Below are 21,721 nucleotides of genomic sequence, written 5' to 3' on the forward strand. Positions count from 1 at the left end.
TCAACAAACAGTTGGACATTTTCTTAGATAGCTTTGCCCTTGGAATTTCCTTCTCCAGAAGCTCCTTTAGGCGCTGCTTTAACTCCTGGTCAAATATCCCTCCCACTGATTAAAAGATTGGAAAGTTCAGGGACTCATGATAGAAAGAACATCTGGAAATCTTTTCCTCCTTCCCTCCTTCCTTCTCTGCTTCCCTCTTTCCACCTCTTTTCACTTTCCCTCTCTCCCTTACTCCATTCCATTCTATTCCAGTTCAGTCCAGTCTACTTTCCTTCCCTCCCTTTCTTCCTCCCCTCTCCTCTCCTCCCTTTCTCATCTCCCTCTTTCTCGGTGTCTCTCACTCTTATGCAAGCAGGAACACACGCGCGCACACGCGCGCACACACACACACACACACACACACACACATCCTTAACTTTTCCTTAGACATCTCAGAGCAAACTTGCTGGAAGACTTAAGGCTAAATCAAAAGTGAATAAATGTTTCTTTTACTGGGAACTTTAACTTTTTCTTTGAAGTTTAATTTAGTTCCTGAATGTTAAAGACGATATATTTGATATCTGTAAATCTGTCTGTACTCGTCTGTGCATGTGAATATATATACATGAGCAAAATGAAAAAAAGAAAAAAATCTCCCAAACTTCTGCTTTGACTGCAAGATTAGAGGTTCTAACTTCTTGATTATTCCTTAACAAGAACATTTTAGAGAAATCAGTATCTTTTGTCCTCATTCCATATAGATTACTGCAGTTTGCAGACAGCCCTTTTTGCATATTATGTAAATAGAAAGTTACATTAACAACACTGTAGGTAATGTAGGAACATTTTTTTTAATTTCTCTTTTTTTCTGGTAAAAAGAGCTTCTGATTAAGAGCTGTGAATGCTGTTCGTCTTTAATTCCATGCTGACTCCCCAAGTGCTGTCTAGGATGCCTCAAATACTTTTTGTGAAACCATCAGGCTGCCATTTGCATTCAGCGCTACCTATCCTAAAAGGTCGCAACTTAGCCCAATGGAGGACCTGTAGACTTTTGAACGTATCCTACTGAGTTACCTAGGTGAGGGCTAAAGTTGTGTGCTGTTGGGGGCGGGGCTGTAGAAATAAAATCTAGTATCCAAAGGTAGCATTTTTGTAAGTGTGTTGGGAAGCTGAGAGGCGGTGGGTGAAAGCAGACTTTGAGAGCACTTCGGAGCTGGATAAATAAGCTCTAGCTTCAACAGAGAACAGGAGGGAGTGGGAGAGGGAAAGAGCGCCTTGATGCTCTTTACTGGGTGTGTCAAGTTATATGTACATAAATAGAGTCAGTGCTTATGTCCATGCATGCTGTGAATTTTGCAAAATATTAGAATAATGAAATGCTATTTGATAGCTGGATAGATGACTCCGTTTAAGAGGTAAACAGAGAGCCTTCCTGAAGGTATTTCCAAACTCGCCCCCAAGGACAATGCAACAACAGCTATAAAAAGCTTCATTGTGGAGACTGGATTTAATTGTTAGTGGAAAAGAAACATTCAGCTTGCAAACTAAATTGGTGGCCCTGGTCCCTGACTCACCAGAAACTGGAGAGACGTGGTCCCACCCCAGTACTGGTTTTTCCAAAGTCCTCAAAATCTTATGGAAGTGAATGATCCACCAGCTTTTCTAAGAGTATGACTTCTACCTTAATGCCGAGAAGAAAGTTGCTCTGTTGAGCACAGTCTAAGTGTCTGATTATAATTCATATAGCTACAAAAATTATATGGTTCATCAGTTGATGAGAGTGTCTCACCTTAAGAAGTTACTAATACTTCTCTCCTTGAGCGAATAGAGTTTGTAATGTTTCTATCCTACCAACGTCGAATGGATTCCTCCATGCTCTTTTTGGAAATGTTTGTTGTGATAGCATGTGACACAATTTACTTATTATTGTGGCAGTAGAAATTTAATGTGATTGAAAGCCATCAAAAGGCATAGCATCTGAATGTCAAACATGACTTGTATCTGTAATTCCAGGCAAGGATTTGGATGCCTGTTGACTTTCTTCCTCATCCACATGATTTTTTTTCCCCTTTCCACTAAGTGGCACTGTGTTATTTGCATTTTTCTGTTCAGGTCAAAATATCCGAACATTTGGAATGCCGGTATGAAAGCCAGTTTAAAGCTTTGCTGTAAATTTCTGCTAAATAGGTTGGATGGAAAAAAAATACGCAGCAATTAAATTTTTATAAGAAAAAACTCCCATGAAGCTTACTCCTTTCTGTATTTAACTCTTTCCCACTTTTTCTTTCCAGCTCCATTAGCCTCCAAATAAGCACACCATATTATATATGTCGAAGGAAGTTTTATTTAGACTTATAAGGGCTGATCTATTCCCATACTGTTTAAATTAATGTTCAAAAAAGAATTCAAACCACATTCTAACATTTGGACTATGTAAGAAGGAAACAGATTTTTCGGGAAAAAAAAAAGATGTTGTTTTAGCTAGGCAGAATGGGCTGTAGGAACATAGACACGTGCAGACGGATTTCTAAATGTGTGTATTATCTGATAAGATCTGGGCTGCTCGTGTGTCAATTCAGAAAGTCAATGAGTGCAGGAGCAGAAGTACTTTCTTCCCTTCCTTTCTTCTTTCCTTCCTTCCATCCTTCATGCCTTCCATCCTTCCTGCCTTCCTTCTTCCCTTTTTATTTCCTTTTTTTCTTTATTTTACTTTGTCCCCTCCTCCTCCACTTCCTTGTCTTCTTCTAACAGCTTGGAATTTACTTTTATCTCAGCCACCTGCAGCCTAAGGCTTGGAAACACTTTGGTTCTTCACCTAACCGGTTACTTTTCAGACCAAATTAGCTCCAGGCATGCAGGATGACTTTGAATAAAGAAACTAGAGTCTCTTGAAATAGAATGGCCTCGATTTGCATTAGAGTAACATTTTAAGAATTAAGTTCTGATCACCCTCTCCAAATTCAGCACACCATTGACAGACAGCATGCTTTGTTAGGTTGGCGTCTATACAATCATCCCACTGCAAAAAATAGTGATGGAATAAAAAACATAGCTACTGACTTTGTGTGTGAGTGGCCACCTTTAGTTTTCAATACAATAGGTTTTTCCAGTCTCTCAAGTGTAGCAAAAACACTGCCAGATAAAGAAGCATAAATGCAACCTTGGAAAGGGTTGTGAGGCCAAAATGCTATGTATATGTGTAATTGTGTGTGTGTGTGTGTGTGTGTGTGTGTGTGTGTGTGTGCAGAGCCAGTTCTGTTTGAAACTAATGAATTACATTTCAATTAGCCAGCTTTTAGCAGCAGTTACTTTCTTTGGTGTGTTGGCTTCTATTTGTAGCACGTATGGTAATATATTTTTTCTCATAAACGAGGTGTATTTTTTAATCAGAAAAAGAAAAGAAATTAGTGAGCCAGAAAAATGTCAAAGTCTATGTTTTTTTTTAAAAAAATATATCACCTTCTAGAGAATAGCACCACTCTCTCGTCCACGTGCAAAATATTATACCGTTGCCTTTGAAATTAGCTAACGTTCAAAAGGAGAATGAATTTACAGATTTCCTCAAGCAAATGGATTACAGGGAACCCGGAATGGCAGTGAAACCAGGGCCGTGCCATGAGCTACCGTCACCAAGGAGTGAGAAAGACTGCCCTGATGCCCTCACTGGAGGACAAAGACTGGCAGGGTGGTGGAGAGTTGGCATGCATCCCTTGGCACTGAGTCCTTTGGGATGATCTTCAAACAGAAAGTGCTGTATTGGGATGCTTTAATTTCCTTATAATAGATTTGTGAAGATTCACAGACCGTTCATGACTCTGAAAGAGCCTACATAACCCATTTCATCTTGTCCAAACTAGCCTTTCCCAAACTTGTTTCATCTTGCAACCCTTTTTGCACACCACGTGTACTGCAGTCCCACTGAACTAGTTTGACAGTCAGGATAGGCCAGGTTACGCTGAGGTGACAAAGAGCCTCCCAAATCTCAATGGGTTATTTCAACACACGTTTATTTTCTGCTCATAGTCCATGTCTGGCACATCCTTAAGGATCAGCAGGAGTGTTGTGTTCATTGTAGCTTCTCATGGACCAAACCTGAAGAAAGACCTAGCACATAAAGTGGGTCAGTTGTCATGCTAGAGGAAAAGAAAGCTCTGGAAAGTCTCATATATCTATCAACCATCAAATACCCTGAGTCAGAGGTGACTCACAGCCCTTCTGATCACAATTAATTGTGCAGAACTGGTCAGATTGTTCTGTGCAAACACAAGGGGGCAGGAAATATAATCTTAACTTGCGTCCAAAAGGCAGAGATTGTAAAATAATCTGAGAATAGCATTAAAAACTACCATATCTAGTCTTTTTCAGAATATACGTTAAGACTTTCTGGACAATTTATGTCTTTTAGATGCTTCAAAACCCATCGTGCATTTTTTGCAAGATCGAGAAGAGTTGCACCTGGAAGAAAGGGAAGAGAGATTACAGCGCGGTAGTACATTGGAAATACTTCAATTATGTGAGCAACACCTTTTACACTTGAGCTTCAGAAGAGCTGAGTTAGGGGACGAGGGCATCGATTATGATAAGCGTTGTTTCCGTTTGAGAAAATCGAGACAAGTGTGATGGCTCTGCGGGCTGATACGGTATCCAAATGGCCTTTGGAAATCAGAAGGAAATGCTGGGATATGGGAAGTGTGAACGGGTTCAAAATTCGAGACAGCTGGATTAGCAAGAATTATCGCCACCAGTCAGTTTTATTCTGAACTCTATCAGATTTTTCCAGGACTTGTCCAAGTATTGGGGAGATTATTCAACAGAAATACAGTGAGCAGTAAATCTCACTAACAAAAATGTGGGGGGGGGGGGACCCAGTTTGGGTGAGGTACCATGAGGTGACAACTTGTTTCATAAATATCTTGAGAGCTTCTGGCCACTGGAAGCAGTGAACACGAATCATTAAGGAAAAAACTCATACGGTGCCACCGGAGAGAAATTTCAACCTATCACTTCAGCCTCCAAAAAGACAGCTAAAACTAAGAGGAAAAAAAAATAAAAATAAATTCTGCCCTTTTTATGTGCTGTTGGACTCCTGTTGAGGAAAATAAATTCTGATTTAGTGCTGCCCGCCTCAGAAAGAAGGATGGGGGCACGGAATGACGTTTTACAGCCTTGTCTGGGTTGTCAGTGTAGGTGGGGCGCCAGGCTGTGGGGGCAGGTTATGCCACGACAGCCACCAGCAAGCCACAAGCCACGCTGTCTTGCCCATTCCACGTCCTGCCTCACCCCTGTCGCCCCCCCCCAGCCCCCAAATCTGCCATAATTAGCCTTCCGAGGCTCACATTGCCACAGCCACACGCCTCAGGCATTATCTCCTATCTGTGGTATTATGTGCTGTAATCCCACAGCTAAATGCGGTAACCCAAATTTCACAGAGACTCCGTAGCAGGCTTGCTAAGATAACCCATCTCGGTATGTGGGGTGCCAGGTCGCACGGAGCCTGTAGGCTTGGAGCGCTATGGATGCTTTGTGTAGATTCATCCTACGCACCCTATAGCTTACCCATCCTTCCAGAGATCACAGGAACCCTAAATAGCAAATATGGCATCCTAACTAGAACACCACCTGTTTTGTGCAAGTGTACATGGGCTTCTGCCACCCGGCTGCTTCTCTCTCTCTGTCTCTCTGTCTCTCGGTCTCTCCGTCTCTCTGTCTCTCTCCCTCTCTCTCTTTCTCTGTCTCGCTCCCTCTCTCTCTCTCTCTCTCTCTATCTCTCTCTATGGAGAAGAGACAAACTTCAAAATCCGTCTCTGTTGTCTGGTTTATGAAAGAGACATAAAACCAGGAGATACAGGCTCATGGTCTGCACCCAGGCCAAGAGTACCTGTGCCACCTACGCAACAGTGACCTACATATATCTGTCACACATCATGCGCTTAAATATGCTCGCAGGTGCTGGGAGCCTAGGCAATAAAGATCGTTGCTTGACAAGCCTTTTTGTTCCACGTTTTAGATTTTTTTTTGTGGTTGTTTGTTGTCACAAGAAATATATATATTCTCTGTCTCTTTCTCTCTGTCTGTCTCTCTCTCTCTCTCTGTCTCTCTCTCTCTCTGCTGTAGGATTGCTTAGAAACATGCGGGTTTTGACATACGCTTTTACCTGAAAATGTATCTACTCCTGCTGCTTTATTGGACCCCCTAATTACTTGTAAAAAAATAATAATAAATTGGGCAGGTGTTTGCTCTTCCAGTTGATTAATTGACAATGATTTCACCACAATTGACGGCAGAAAGCTAGGAAGCTGCCGGTTGGAGTTCAATGAGGAATACACATTTTTCTACTCAGCCATGTGAATCAGCTTGAGAGGAGAATTTACAAAAGGCTCAAATTGCCAGAAAACTATATGTTTTTCATTCCAGGCTTGGAGATCTCTTAGTCCCAGTGTTGAGCCCTGTCACATATATAATTCTCTGTTTTATACATGTGAAACTCTGGAGCTGATAAAATGAATTTAGAAATGTTTTTTCCCCCCCTAAGTGTAAAGGATCACCCAGATCAGTCACTATTAAGTGTGGAAAGCAGTGCATTATAGCAGGAACAATGAAGGCTGATGTAAAGTTGACCATGCTTTTTCACGGTGTCGGTGGTATTTTGCTTTTCAATTTACCAACATCAGAAGCAGCCGCCGCCAGCCTAAGATGGTCTCTGAGGACGGTGCCTCCCAGCATATTAGCATAGTGAAGTTGGGGCCATTTTGTATTAATTTTTTCATAGCTTCAGAGAAGGCCACACGATGCTTTCCGACTGGTGAGTAAATAAAAATAAAGAGGTCTAAACTTCAGAAATAAAGAAACCAAATGAAGCACTTTTCTTCATTTTTAATTGATAGGAAAACTTCCCAGGTCTCACAGGGAATCTAGTGATGTTCAGGATACATGGAATATTATAGATTTTATCATTTTAATTAAGAAAAGTCCTGGGCCCAAAACTCAATTTCAGATGAGCAGGTTTTCCGAAGAGAAGTAGTTTGACTAATAGAATTTTTGTATAAAATAAGAAAGTGGTGAACTATGTAAAATAAGTTAGATTCAAGGTTTGGCTGGAGTTCAGGCCATATTTTTATGTTGATCCTTAGAACTCATTCATTCACTCTATTTTTATTTTACAGCTGGGCTTGTAAGCATGAATAATGTAGATACACAAATAGCATAGAAAGTGAGTGTAGCCAGGAGGTAACGAGAGAGACAAGAGTCCATATTTCCTGAAAACAACTCCAAATAGAAAAGACATTTTCATGCTTTTTAAAAGACAATAACAAAGAAGACTTAACAGCTATGTGTATCAACATAAAGTACCCCTTGAAACATTCTTTTCTAAACTTAGATGTTAGAAGACTACCTTACAGGGAATCGCCATGACCATTTTTTGGTAGTTTTTTTTCTGATCAAATTTATAAGAGGAAAATAATGACATTTCAGGGTCATGTCACTAAAATCATGAAATTGGTGACCTCTCATCTTTCAAAAATCCCTCAACATATGATTGAGATTCTAAATATTTTAAAGGAACATTTCAACAAAACAAGCAGGTGATTTAAGAAAGAATGAATATATGAATTCACTCATATGTTTGCATAGAGGAATTATATTCCCTTTGATGAAAATGATACGGTATAGAGTAGAGACTTCTAAATATCATGCATTTACATAACATCTCCATTCTCTGAGACTCCTATCTTTGGCTATAAACCTTCCTCATGTTATTTTGGTATTCTGATTTGTCAAACAGATAAAGGGTTCAAATCTTCTAACTTGTCCTTTCACAAGAAAGAATTAAAAAAACACAGAAATGCTAGATTGAAAACTCTTTTTGCAGAGAGTATGAGTTTCCTTCCCTTGCTTCTGCGGGGGGGGGGGGGGGGGGGGGCGGGGCGGTGTAAAAAAACAAAAAACAAAAAACATCTTTTCTCACGCACTAAGCTTACTGAAGGATTTGCATGGTCGATTTCTTTTCAGCTCTAAAAAATTTAGATTGACTCTGCATCTCTCTGATGACTTTCTAAGCTGCCCTGTCTGCCACTAGAACACTGGGGGAGTAAAGCAGACGTTTGCTGTAAGCCTCAAGGATCCAAGGGCACTAGGCTTTTTTTTTTTTTTTTTTTTTTTTTGCACCTGAATCCAGTGGCGTGCTCTTAGCATTTAGATTTTGCTAAGAAAATGAAATGGCAGCACCTTCCAAACTTGAACAGTTAAAAAAAAAAAAAAGCGTTTTATACAGGTGAATCGATCCAATTGCCTCAAGAACGCACACACAATGACCACTAACACGGCTCCCCCAAAGTAGCACAAATCAAGTTAACATTAAAGAAGGAATGGAGGGGATGGCGTTTGAGAACTTCGTGCAGAGCATATAGGCTTCGCTTTCATAAAATTCTCCATTTCCCAGGTTCTACCTAAGCACCTTGATTGCCTTACAGATTAAACTGTGTATACTCAACGCCTGCTCAGGACAGGCTGTGAGTCAAGGAAGACACAGAGCAGACGGGCATATCCCAGCTGTAAAATTGCACATTCTACCATAAGTGAGCAATCCAGACTACCTACTTCATCTCCTTCTACCAAAATATTGCATTTTCCCTCCCAATAAAGATGTTTTATAATGGCAATGAGGTGCCATAACTCACGGAGGTTCTGCTGCTTACTTGCTCTCTGTGTCCTGTAACTCCCACTCTATCAGGAGAGCATATGTTGTATCTCTGTCATGAATTATGATTTGGTGATTGCACATTGGAATTTGCACTTGGAAGGCAGTTTCTCCACCCCCTCCGCAAAGATTCCCTCTCATTCATAGAAGGTCCATATTGTCTAATGGCTTCCATGTTGTAAAACAATTCCTTAGGTGCTGCATCCAAGGGCTTGGTCTCCTAAATTCTCAATTAGCAAAACCATCCTGAACTTTTATATAGGTGCCGAAGGTGCTGTGCCTCTCCATTTTGAAATAACCATTTGTGTATACTACATTCAGGAAGATGATTCGCTCAACAATGAGCAAACTCAATGGCAAACGTTTCAGGTGGCAGTGATAAAACCCTCACTGGCACACATCAGGGAAAAAGACATCCGTTTTTTTCTTTTTCATGCACTGCCTCCTACCTTTCTCCCAACTAGTAAATTGAGAGGATGGAAAGTAATGAAATGCAATTTGCTTTAGCCTTTGTGATTCTGACTTTCACCAAAGGGATCCCAAACTGTTTTCCTATGGGTAGGCTTTCTTTCAAATGAATATTTATTGGGCATCTCCTAGTGGTAGATTGGAGCCCATTCATTCTGGCTCCTAGGAGCTGATTGGGCACATCTCTTCTCAATCACACATTTAGCAGATGACTCATTGTGAACTTGAAATAGGCCATTGTGGTAGTATTTACACTATGGAAATCAACAATCACCACAAATCTGGGCTTTTGCGGGGGAAGATATGGGCTAGTTGCTCAACAGTTACCAGTATATCACAGCCTCCTACCGGGAGGTAAAGTATTATACAGATGCTGAAGTTATCGTGTATGGTAGTCGCGAAACAAAAGTGGCTAAACACTACTTGCAAAAGTAATTCATAAAACAAGGTAAAACTAGTTCAAAATATTTGTGGAAAAGATGTCACGTGGGCAATGTAACTTACTGGTTAAGGAATTGGGCTTGTTTCAATTTGGGTTGGTCCACTTACCAGATAGGTATCCTTCAGCAGATCACTCCTCCAAATTTCAGTTTAGCCGACTGTAAAATGGAAATGATAAAAGTTAATTTCTTTATTCAGTTATTTTTTAATCAATTGAGGTAGTGAGTGAATGTACTTAGTGTCTGGCTCATACTGAGAGCCCAGTACATTTTAGCCATTGTTGTTAAAGTCAGATAGTTGAAACACTGCCTATGTCATGTTAGTGGCAGTTTCTTGTTTACTCAGTTCCAATCACATGACTCTTTCAGTGTCCTCAAACATACCAGTTTCCTGACTCTGGGCCTTTGCATCTGCTGTTCCTGCTGTCTGAAAAATCTCTCCCCTGGATCTTTGCCTGACCAGTTCCTTCTTAGTATTCTGACAGCAGTTCAGATGTCAGCTCCAGCAAGAGGACTTCCTGGGGCTCTCTTCCTTGGCACACATTTGTCCTCTCCTCCATTTAGTCACCACGTTCCAGATTTCCCGTTCTCTTCTCCTGCACAACTTTCCATCATAAGAAGTTTCTGCTTTATTTGATGACATGTGTATTAACTATCTCTCTTACTGAATCTAACACCTGTGGGAGCGGCCGCCCTGCTTGTCTTTTTCACCAGTTAATCCGGAGCCCCAGGAATGGTGCCTGGCATGTGGTAGGCATGCAATAAATAGCAGTGAGTGATGAATAAATAGATGGTGACTCTGGAGCCACAAAAGTCAATTCACTACTTAGGAGGAGCAGATAGATCTACAATCCTATTTTTAGTCCAATTAGGGGTTGTTTTTGATAATAAAATAGAAATATTTATGGATCCACAGGAGGTAGAGAAGTTCATTAATGCTCTGGATAAATAACAGAACGAGCAGTAGAAAATCTATTGACAGATTTAATCAGGAAATTGTGAAAACAACCAGATATAGCTGATTTTGCAAGGCACAGAAAGATTGGATTTAGAATAACTTGATTGGGTGAATTTGAAAAGATGTTCTCTCTCTCCACACTGCTAAAAGTTTATTTATCTCTGTGATCTTAGCATAATGATTGGAAATAAAAAAGCAGAATTTAAATTCCTAATCATTAGTCATCCTGATTATTATAATTTTGGATAGGAGGAGAGCTATAATGTGGACTAGCCTTCTTGGTATGCAAGACTTTCCATAGACTCTTGTGCAGGTGTGTGAGTGACAGTCTTCTTCCCCTGATCCTATTTGTTTGTGCCTATGAGGAGGGGAATAATGGATACTGGAGAAGGAAGGACAAAATAGACCAGTTTGAATAAATACTTTTTAATTTTTGTAGTGTCAAGTAACGAATTCAGCATTTCCATGTGAGAAGATATTTTTTTAGAGAGCATGAAAGATTTAGAGAGCTTTCAAAAAATTCATCCTAAAAGTGAAGGATTTTAATTAATAGAAAAAATATTTGCTACCTATTACACTCAGGGGAGAATTAGGAAGAGTATTATGAAGGTAGAAACAGAATTTTAACGTAGACATGCATCTCTTGCCTTATTGAGGAAAAGACATTTTATAAGTGGAAAAGAGAATATAAATGCAACGTATCTGGAAGTAGAGCTCTTTATCTGTATCTGGATTAAATGCTCAAAGTCCAATATTTTTCTTTATATTTCAGATTAGCTAGGATAGAGCAGGAGGCAACGTACATAACATTGGCAGGATTTTCAATTACATTGTGGATATATAGTTAGATTGAACGTTGAGCGAAGTACATAAAGTTTCAGGTATCAATTGCAAGAGATTTAAAAGTCAATTATTTTACGCATATACATATGTATATGCATAGATGCACACACACACACACACACACACAAAATTGCCATTATTACTACTTTAGGGCAAATAATTCAGACAGGTATATCGCTGCCCAATTCTCATGCAGTCTTTTGGGCCTATTTCATTATGTGCAGGTAAAATTTTAAGAAATTAGTTTCAGATTCTCAAAAAGATAAAAACACTGATTTCCCCTGCCAAGAATTCCACAATTATGTGCCCATGGTATACAATGCGAGAAATTCAGTAGATGATTTTTATATAAAAGAAGCAGGCACAGAATTCCTGCACATGTAATTTATTATTTACCAAAAAGTGTAAACACATACCACATACAAATCTGTATGCCCACACTTGTACGAAGGCTAATTCTTATCATGGCTAACATGTGACACTATGTAGCAGGGATCGATCCTAAATCAAAATATAGTATGAAGAAACAGCATTTGTTAACAATATGCCATGTGCTGGAAAATCTAGGTGCTATACACACACACACACACACACACATACACACACACAGTTGACCATTGGATTTGGGCTGTGCAAGTCAACTTATACACAGAATTTTTTACAGTAAAGTACCGTAAATGTATCTACTCTTCTTATAATTTTCTTATTAACATTTTCTTTTTTAGCTTGCTTTATTGTAAAAATACAGTATATAATACATAGAACATATGAACAATGTGTTAATCAACTATTTATGTTATTGGTAAGGCTTTCAGCTTAGTAGTTAAGTTTGGGCAGAGTCAAAAGTCATACATGGAGTTTCTTTTTTTTCTTTTTAAAAAAAAAATGTCTATTTATTTATTTTGAGAAAGAGAGAGAGAAAGAGTGGGAGAGGGGCAGGGAGAGAGAATCCCAGGCAGGCTCTGCACCATCAGCTCACAGCCTGAGATGGGGTTCAGTCTCCCGAACCATGAGATCATGACCTGAGCTGAAATCAACAGTTGGACACCCAACTGATGAAGCCACCCAGATGCCCGGATACATAGATTTTCAACTTCATGGGGGATTTGACACCCCTAGCTTCCACGTCATTCAAGGGTCAATGGTATATAAACATACATACATACATACATACATACATACATATATACATACATGAATAAATAAAAAATCTTTGTTTTCTTCCCTCTCGAATCCTCTTATTATATAACGTCAGGTGTACTGACCATATATCATTGTATTTAAGTGTTGTTACCTTTACATCATAATATTTAAGTAACGGGATTTCAAGGAGAGGGGTGAACATCATCCAGCGACTTTGCATTCTCTTCTGAGAAAAGGATTAGTGTGTTTTCACTTGCACACAGGATAGTTGTATCATGACAGATGGAAGTATGACTTTTATTTAGAAATGAAGTACAGCTTAAGGAGATGCGCATGGGTGCCAAGTTGACAGGGGTTGAACTCAAAATGGTTAATTTTAATGTGCCAACTTGGCTGGGTCATGGTGCTCAGATACATGGGCACATATTATTCCAGATATTTCTGTGAGAGTTTTTTGGGATGAGATTAACATTTAAATCAATGGACTTTTTTTTTAAGTTTATTTATCTTGAGAGAGAGACAGCATGAGTCTGAACGAGGCAGAGAAAGAGAGAGAGAGAGAGAGAGAGAGAGAGAGAGAGAGAGAATCCCAAGCAGGCTCCACACTGCCGGCACCGAGCCCGATGCAGTGTTCAAACTCACAAACCATGAGATCATGACCTGAGCAGAAACCAAGAGCTGGATGTTTAACCAACTGAACCACCCTGGTGCCCCAGTCAGTGGACTTTAAGTAAAGCATATTCCTCTCTATGATGTGGGTGGGCATTATTCAATCAACTGAAGACCTGAAGAGAACAAAAGATCGACCCTCCCTGAGCAAGAGGGATTTGTGCAGCAGACATTCTTTGGACTCTTTGCAGCATTGGATTTTCCTTGGGTCTACAGCCTACCATCCCATCCTGCAGATTTTTGGACTTGCCAGCCTTCATAATCATATGAGCTGATTCCTTAAAATAAATCTCCTTATATATGTTAATATATATATTATTAGTATATTTATAATATTTACTTATAAATATATAAATATGTATTAATCTACAATATGTATACTATATAATATATAATACTATATTACTATATATTACATATAAATATAGTGTATATATATATATATATATATATATATATATATATATAATACACAACTGGTTCTGTTTCTCTGGAGAACCCTGACTATACATAGTTCAGTGAAGAAAGGACTCAGATCTCAATTATATACACGAGCAAAACGAAGCTCACAGAGGTTTCATTGTCTAAGATCACAAGGCCAGCAAGTAGTGGAGTTAGAATCTGAACTCACATCTTCTAGGGGCACCTGGGTGGCTCAGTCGGTTAAGTGTCCAACTTTGGCTCAGGTCATGATCTCATAGCCTGTGAGTTCGAGCCCCGCATTGGGCTCTGTGCTGACAGCTCAGAGCCTGGAGACTGTTTTGGATTCTGTGTCTCCCTCTCTCTCTGCCTCTCCCCTGCTGGCACTCTGTCTCTCTCTTTCCCTCTCAAAACTAAAAAACGTTAAAAAAAAAAAATTGCAATCACATCTTCTAACGTGAAAGCCAATGTTCTTTTGCATGTTTTGTAAAGCCCTCAAAAGAGGCTTCTAATAATCAATCATCTCATCAATTCATTGATTATTGGGGCTTATAACTAACAATGATTATCTGTTAATCTGTAAGCTCTGAAAGAACAAGAAGTATACCTTAGCCGTCTCATCGGCTGTGTCTAGCACAATGTCTGACACAGGACTCACCAGAAAACACACATGCACAACCACACATTTCCCCTCAGACATTTACCCACATCATAAGCACCCTACCTGTGTAACTTATTTAACTGGAGAGTCTGCAGTTTATGTAAACTTGGGCAACAGCTCAATTCCTTTCCTTCAGTGTTTGACCCCATGTGTAACAGGGAGCAAAGGCAAGTCCTCCTAACTGCTCTGAGGTTCCGTTTCTTTGGTACACCAGAGTTTGACTTGGGAAAGGGTTTCCCAATTTTCAGACTTCAGACATTTGCAAATAACCTTCCTAATGCTTTACTGCCTTACTCACATGTCCTCAAAAGAGCACGGACTGCTGCTAAAAAGAAAGCAGAGATGGTAATGGGGGCACAGTTTAATATCAGCTAAGCAGTAACATTGTTGGGTTTTGAATACTAAGATAAACACATAAATGTTTTAAAAAAAATGGAATTGTCTATGTGCAAACTAAAATTGTACAGTACTACCAGTGAAATGAACGCTACACTTTGTGGGGAAAAGTCTAAATTAGAACAACCCAAAGTCTTGCCTAGTTCTTCTGTCTCTATATGTTTATAAATTGAGTACCGAACGGTAGATAACTCTATAATTTACTCTCGATATAACCTTCTTAGTACTCCTCCAAAATCTAAAATCCCCCAAATGTGATGAGATATTCTTAGTCTTCAATATTCTTACTTTCTCCCTGGCTGCTCCTATACTCCTGTTTCAGCAGGATTCACGGGCCTTGCAAAGGGTTCGTAGACAAGTGAGAATATACACGTTTCAAACTTCAAAGGGTCTTTTCCAGAAGATTCATCAATTTTTTTACTACAACCCACACTGTGAAATGCATATATATTGTGACCCAATGTAGATGTACATATATATACTATATATATATAATAAAGTAAAATTTTAATGAAATATGCTTATACTTCATTCTGTTCTATTAATCCAATCTATTTCATTTTTTTAATTGTAGATGGCCACTCACCCAATTTTTCTTATACCATTATATTCATTGCTTGTTGCTGTGTAACAATATTGCCACAAATTCAGCAGCTTAAAAAAGCACGTTCTTATTTTGTCACACTTCCTGTGGGTCAGGGATCGATGTGTACCTTGGCTGCATCCTCTGCAAGGCTGCAGTCAACAGGTCATCCAGGGCTGGGGTTTCACATGAGATTCAACTGGGAAAGGATTCATTCCCTTACTCACTTGGTTGTTGTCAGCATTCAGCTCCTCGTAGGCTTGCTGGACAAAAAGGTTGGGTTTCCGGCTGGCTGGAGGCTGCCCTTAGTCTCTAGCCATGTGACCCTTTCCATAGAGAAGCTCACAACATGGCAGCTTGCTTTTTAAAGCCAGGAAGGGAACAAATCTCCTTGCGAAAACAAGTACTACCATCGTATAATGTGATCACACAGACGGAATCACATATGCCGTGATAGCTGCTTTACCACACTCTATTAGTTGGAAGCATATCATAGGTCCAGTACATACTCAAATGGAAGCAATTATGCAAGGGCGTTAATATCAGGAGAAGACTTGGGGGAGTCACCTTAGATCCTGTCTGTCACAAAAATTAAAGTATCAATCCCTGAAACTTGAAAAACACTGGTCTGACAAACAAACTCTCCTCAGATGGTAATAACTCTGAGCCTCTGTAGACCAAGGCAAGAATCATCATTCATAATTTTTGACATTCTATATGATCTCAGTTCTTAAATACATATGTGTGCAGTATATATATTTATATTTAAAAAGAGCTAACAAAGCCAATCTTGAACACCTCTACTTCTCTACATGTTTAAAGGCAGATGTTTTCTCCCAGTCTAGAAAGACTAAATTCTAGGCAGTGATAGTCAAAGAAAACTTAAAACTAAATTAAGTACGTATATATTATTTCATGTTTATTTATAGACTAATAATGCCCATAACAATTTTGATTGCATCATGGTTGTGAAAATTTTAAGGAACTGAAAAAATTGTCAATGTAATTATAATTATTTTGCCATCCTACATTTTAAAACAATTTTATTATTTAGAACAATGTTTGTTATCCATCACCACTGCCCCAAATAGGGCCAGCTCTGAAATGAGGGTTTGAGGAGCTTTTAATTTGTAAATTAAGCATCATAATAAGAAACAGCTCTTCACTCTGTCTCGTTTTTCCAGATAATGGTCATTTGAACTGTCTCTGAGTCTGGAGGTTGCTGTTAACAATCCGAATTGTATTATTGCTGGGCTAGTTAACATTTAAATTAGACTTTCAAAACAGTGTGGAGAAAAGTCAGCTCTTTGATGGGATTTATGATGGACACATGGCTGGGCTAATGAAGACAACATGTCAAGCCTTGAACAATAATGATTTTAGGGACTTTCGAGACAGTCATTTGGGTTGATGGAGCTGATTTTGTCTTTGGAGGTTGCATTCTGAATTAGCAATCACCATCTTTATAAGGGCGAGATTGAAGATGAAGAGTGTGGCAGTATTGGTCTAGATAAATAATTCTAAGAGTAGCCAGACAAATAAATCGTACCTGAAAGTAGATGGATACCTTGAAATTAAATAAATATTTGGTTGTGGATTTTTGGCATGAGTGGGAAGGGTTAGGGAGGGTAATGTAGAATCGATATCACCAAGAGCTAATAAGAGGTACGATACATACCCGTATGGAGATCCTTAGTACTTTTTTTTTTTTTTTTTTGAGATCTTTAGTACTTCCATTGCACTATGTATGGGTTTCCACTGTGAGAGAAGATAAGCTAAGTAACCGTCATTTCTCCAGCCAGTATCCAGTCATTTCTTGTCAGAGGTCTTTGAAGCTAGCCACTTCTCCCTAAAGCTCTGATGAGCCCAGCTCCCTAGATTTCATTTCCTTTTAACTGCTAAACTCTCTAATTATGCTCACTTATTTTCATGTCTAAGAAACATCTGTATTCTATGAGAACCATATTTTTAGAGAGAGGGGAGAATGTTCAATGTTAGTATTTTTCCAAGACTTCTACATTGATTCCAGTTTGGAAGAAAGACTCAGGAAATTGAAGTGTTAATCTATTAGAACACCTTTACATTGGGAATTATTACACAAAAGAAAATTTTCCCCTTTTTAACTAGCAAAGTTTATATTTCTGAAGATTGTCATTGATCAGAATTATGCTTATGATGAAAATTATCATTTATCAAATCACAAAATTTTTCAGGTCTGTGAAATTTCAGATCTTCACATGAACCACTGTGAACATGACAGTGGAGTATAACTTTGGTTTGGCTAATACTTCTGTATATTATCTCTTCAACTAAGGTCTCATGCCGTTTTTGAAAAAAGATTGAAATCTCATGCTCTCCTTGACTGTTTTTTCTCTCACTAAAAGTAATTATTGTTCTTCTGCTTCTAGAAAACATGGAGTAAGAGGGACCAAATTACTTGCCAACTGTGTTCACTGTCTTAAAATCCATTATTTGAAGTATTTTGTCCAGTTTTCTTTTTTTTCCCAGATACAACCACTTTAGAAGGTAGGTTAGCTATTTCTTTAAAAGTAAATAGACATCCACCATAGAGTTCACTACTTCCAATCCTATTTATTGGCTCCAAATGAATGAAAGCACATGTCCACTCAAAGACTAGTAACTAACAATAAAAAGGAATGGATTACAGTTGATACAAGCAACAACCTAGATGAATCTAAAAATAATTATGCAGAATGCAAGAAGTCAGACGATGAAGAGTATATACAACATAACTCCACCTATATAAAACAGTAGCAAATGTAAACTACTCTGCAGGGACAGAAAGCAGATAAGTGGTTGTATCCAACCAGGATCAAGGATTGCAGACACTAGTGGGGATGATGAACATGTTCACTATCTTGATTTGGAAGATGGTTTATGGATTTATACATAGATCAAATGTGTCAGATTGCACACTAAATATGTGCAGTTTACTCTCTCAATTGCCCTTTAATAAAGCTGTTAAAATGTTTTGAAAGTAATTATTATTACAAAAATGAATATAAGACATCGGACAGAGCATTGTGCCCTTTCCTAAGTACTCTTCTAATCCCCAAATTACGATACATGGCTCTGGAGTATGCCTTCTTCTCACCCCACCCAAATCTCTACCTAAAATATCAAATTGCAAGTAGAAAGGAGTAGTCTCAGCAAGGAAGTCTGGCTCCCATAAGACAGAATTTTAACTCTCTGTGTCATTTAGCTGTTTTTAAAAATGATGGAAAGGTGCCACCTTAAAAAATCAGTACTTTTCTTCTCCACAGGTAAGTATTTTTAAAGGAAATTGTACTATCATTATCTGATTGAGCAGATTTCTATTCCCCCTAGATTTAATGTTTTCCATCTGCAATATAAAAGGAAGATAATGCACAATTATGCTAGTAAGACTCTCTCTTCCAATAATGTTTGCACTTCTCAATTCCACATTTAAAAAGGAAATAGTAGCACTTGAAAAGTTAAGTAAGAAGATGAACAAAATTGAACAGAGGAAAAGTAACTGTCTGAAGACATGCTGAAAATACATTTAAAGTCTGTCTGAGACAGCAACTGATCCAGCCAGCCCATCTTTTAAGGAGCTTAGCAACATTCACATTCAGGTATAAATATTGACTTGGCAACTGGAAGGGGAGGAGGGAATTCTACAAGAATATCCAAGAATAAAGAATTGATTTGTCCCAAGAATCAGGCAACTGAGGTCTAAAGTTCTATCCCTCTGCCTGGGTAAATTGTCACTTCTTTTGCTGTAAATTTTTAAATGTGTGTGTGTGTATATATATATGTGTGTGTGTGTGTGTGTGTGTGTGTGTGTGTGTGTACACACACAGGCCTCACTTAATGACTTTCATATATCCCTGAAAACTTTAGCCCCAAGGAAGAAGTTGTTAAATGAAAAGTTGTCGTTTCGTTTTAAATAGAAAAATGACCATGTGTTCCATCCAACTCATTACATCCAAAATATATCAATTGAATTATAGAAATCAATGATCAATATGTATTAAAATACAACAACTGAAAAGAGAAATCAGTTGAATAATACATCACTTGAACGTGGAAAAGGAGCTTATATGAGTACCAAAGAATAACTTGAAGGTTAGTAACTGAGCTTGTACTGAGAATGCAATGAGCTGAAACTTTATGATACTCAGTCTAGAAGGAAGACAAGACAATAGAAGGTAGTAGGTGCTGCAGGAGGTCTGCAAAGGACTTGTTTTTTGGAAAATTCATTTTCTTTCTGTATCACTTTTTTCATAAGTTGTTTTTAATCTTTTCGTGAGCTTGTAGGTTTGCTTGAACTCAAACTAGACAGAAGTAAAGTTTTAGCACAGAGAAGAAAAAAAATCCCAAGGCAAAACAAAGGCTAAGAAAGAGATGGCAACACCACACACACCAGAATAAAGAGATGTATACATGACATCTCCCCAGCCTTCTCACCGGGTGTTCGTGTGCACAGAAAATCATTTAGGACTCAGCCTAGCACCGGAGCAAATCAAAATGATCCACGTGGTTTTCTCAGATCAGAAACTCTTACAGAGTAAGCTGGTGTGGGTGTCTTTGCCTAAAACAGTGATGTCAAAATATCACTTCTTGGGGCGCCCGGGTGGCTCAGTCGGTTGGTTGAGGGTCCGACTTCAGCTCAGGTCACGATCTCAAGCCCGCTGTCGGGCTCTGTGCTGACAGCTCAGAGCCTGGAGCCTACTTCAGATTCTGTGTCTCCCTCTCTCTCCGCCCTTCCCCTGATCAATCTCTCTCTTTCTCAAAAATAAATAAAACTTTAAAAAAAACCCAAAATATCACTTCTTATAGCCTATTTAGTTTATTTATTTATTTTGAGGGGTCAGAGGGGTAGACAGAGAGGGAGAAAGAATCCTAAGCAGGCTTTGCACTGACAGCACAGAGCCCGATGCAGGGCTCAAACCCATGAACCATGAGATCATGACCTGAGACGAAATCAAGAGACTGTCGCTTAACTGACGGAGCTATCCAGACACCCCATTGTCACTCTTTGTTAACAAAGAGTATACATTTAAAACTTGGGTGGAAATACAGGTACCGTCTGTGGCCTCCAAGGGGACATTCAAGTCTCATTACCACCACTGTCTACTCAGAGGTGCTAAGAGGCACAGACTGCAGGTGCTCAGGAAGCATGGACCTGGCATTCTCTGGAGACAGTGCACCATCACTCCCTGGTCTAACTAGAAGTTCACTTGAGTTAGGTGACACGAGGCAGGCAATGTGCTCAGTGGTGAAGGCTCATGCCTAAAGGCACTTAGAGGCAAGATGAAGTCTTCCGTTACTTTTCTTCTCACAAAATGGAATTCCAGATAAAAAAATGAAAGCAGCAGTCATGTGAATAAACATTAGAGATAATAACAAAATTTGCAAAGCCTTTATAGATACACAAGTGCTGTTATGTTTTCTCCTACTTCTGTATGGAGTATAAAAGGCAGCCATTACTAGTTTATTGCCATTTGAAAATGAGGAGACGGAAAAGTTGTCTAAAGACACGCAAACAACATCACTGTCCATGAAATCCAGATCTCTGGGTTACAAAATCAGGCCTTCTGCTTACAAATTTAGGCCTTCTCATACTACCATAAACTCCAGAATGTGAAAATAAGCTTAATACCAAAAAGGCATATTTTCCCCCAATCACCATAGTGTGCAGTGACAGAAATAGAAATAATCGACTTAGCAAATGCATTCTAGTTCAAATAATCTGTATATAAGCTATAAAAACATAATAATGAGACAGTTTCTTTTTAGCCATCTTGCTTTACATTGATAATTACACTTTTATTTAACTTTATTTTAAAGAAAAATGCACTTGTATCCCCCAAGCAGAAAAGTCATAACATCCACACTCTTCAGGGTTTGGCATAGTTTTTTACTAATGCAGATCTGAATCTGGGCTTTTTTTGAGAGTACATTCCCCCAAAATCTTCCTAAATGACTTAACACTAAAATGGTAATTAAAAGTGTTTAATGTTCTGATTTTTTCTAAATAAAAGTCATATATGCCTACTAAGGAAAGCTTGAACAAAAATAAAAAAGTATAAAAAACGATGAACAGCCAAATTTGTAAAGCATTGAGAAAAAAGACAAATGGAATGGCATCAGATAAGAAAAGATTGCTCAAAAAGTATAATAGAGGGGCTTGATAAAGATGCGAACCTCAAGATGTGGTCCTCAGACCAGCATACAGACATCCACCTAGGAACTTAGAAATGCTGATTCTCAGGTACCACTCCAGACCTGCTGAATCAGAAGCTCTAAGCATGGGGCCAGCAATAGGTGGGGATTTTTAATTTTTTTAATTTGATTATAGTTGACGCATAGTTACATTAGTTTTAGTTATCAGGGTGTTCTCTGCATTTATAAGTCTGATTCTGTTTTTGGTTTGTCTGCTTCTTTGGGTTTTTTAGAATCCGCATATGAGCGAAAT

The sequence above is a fragment of the Panthera tigris genome, chromosome C2 (genome assembly GCF_018350195.1).
Source record: "Panthera tigris isolate Pti1 chromosome C2, P.tigris_Pti1_mat1.1, whole genome shotgun sequence".
Taxonomy (NCBI): Eukaryota; Metazoa; Chordata; class Mammalia; order Carnivora; family Felidae; genus Panthera; species Panthera tigris.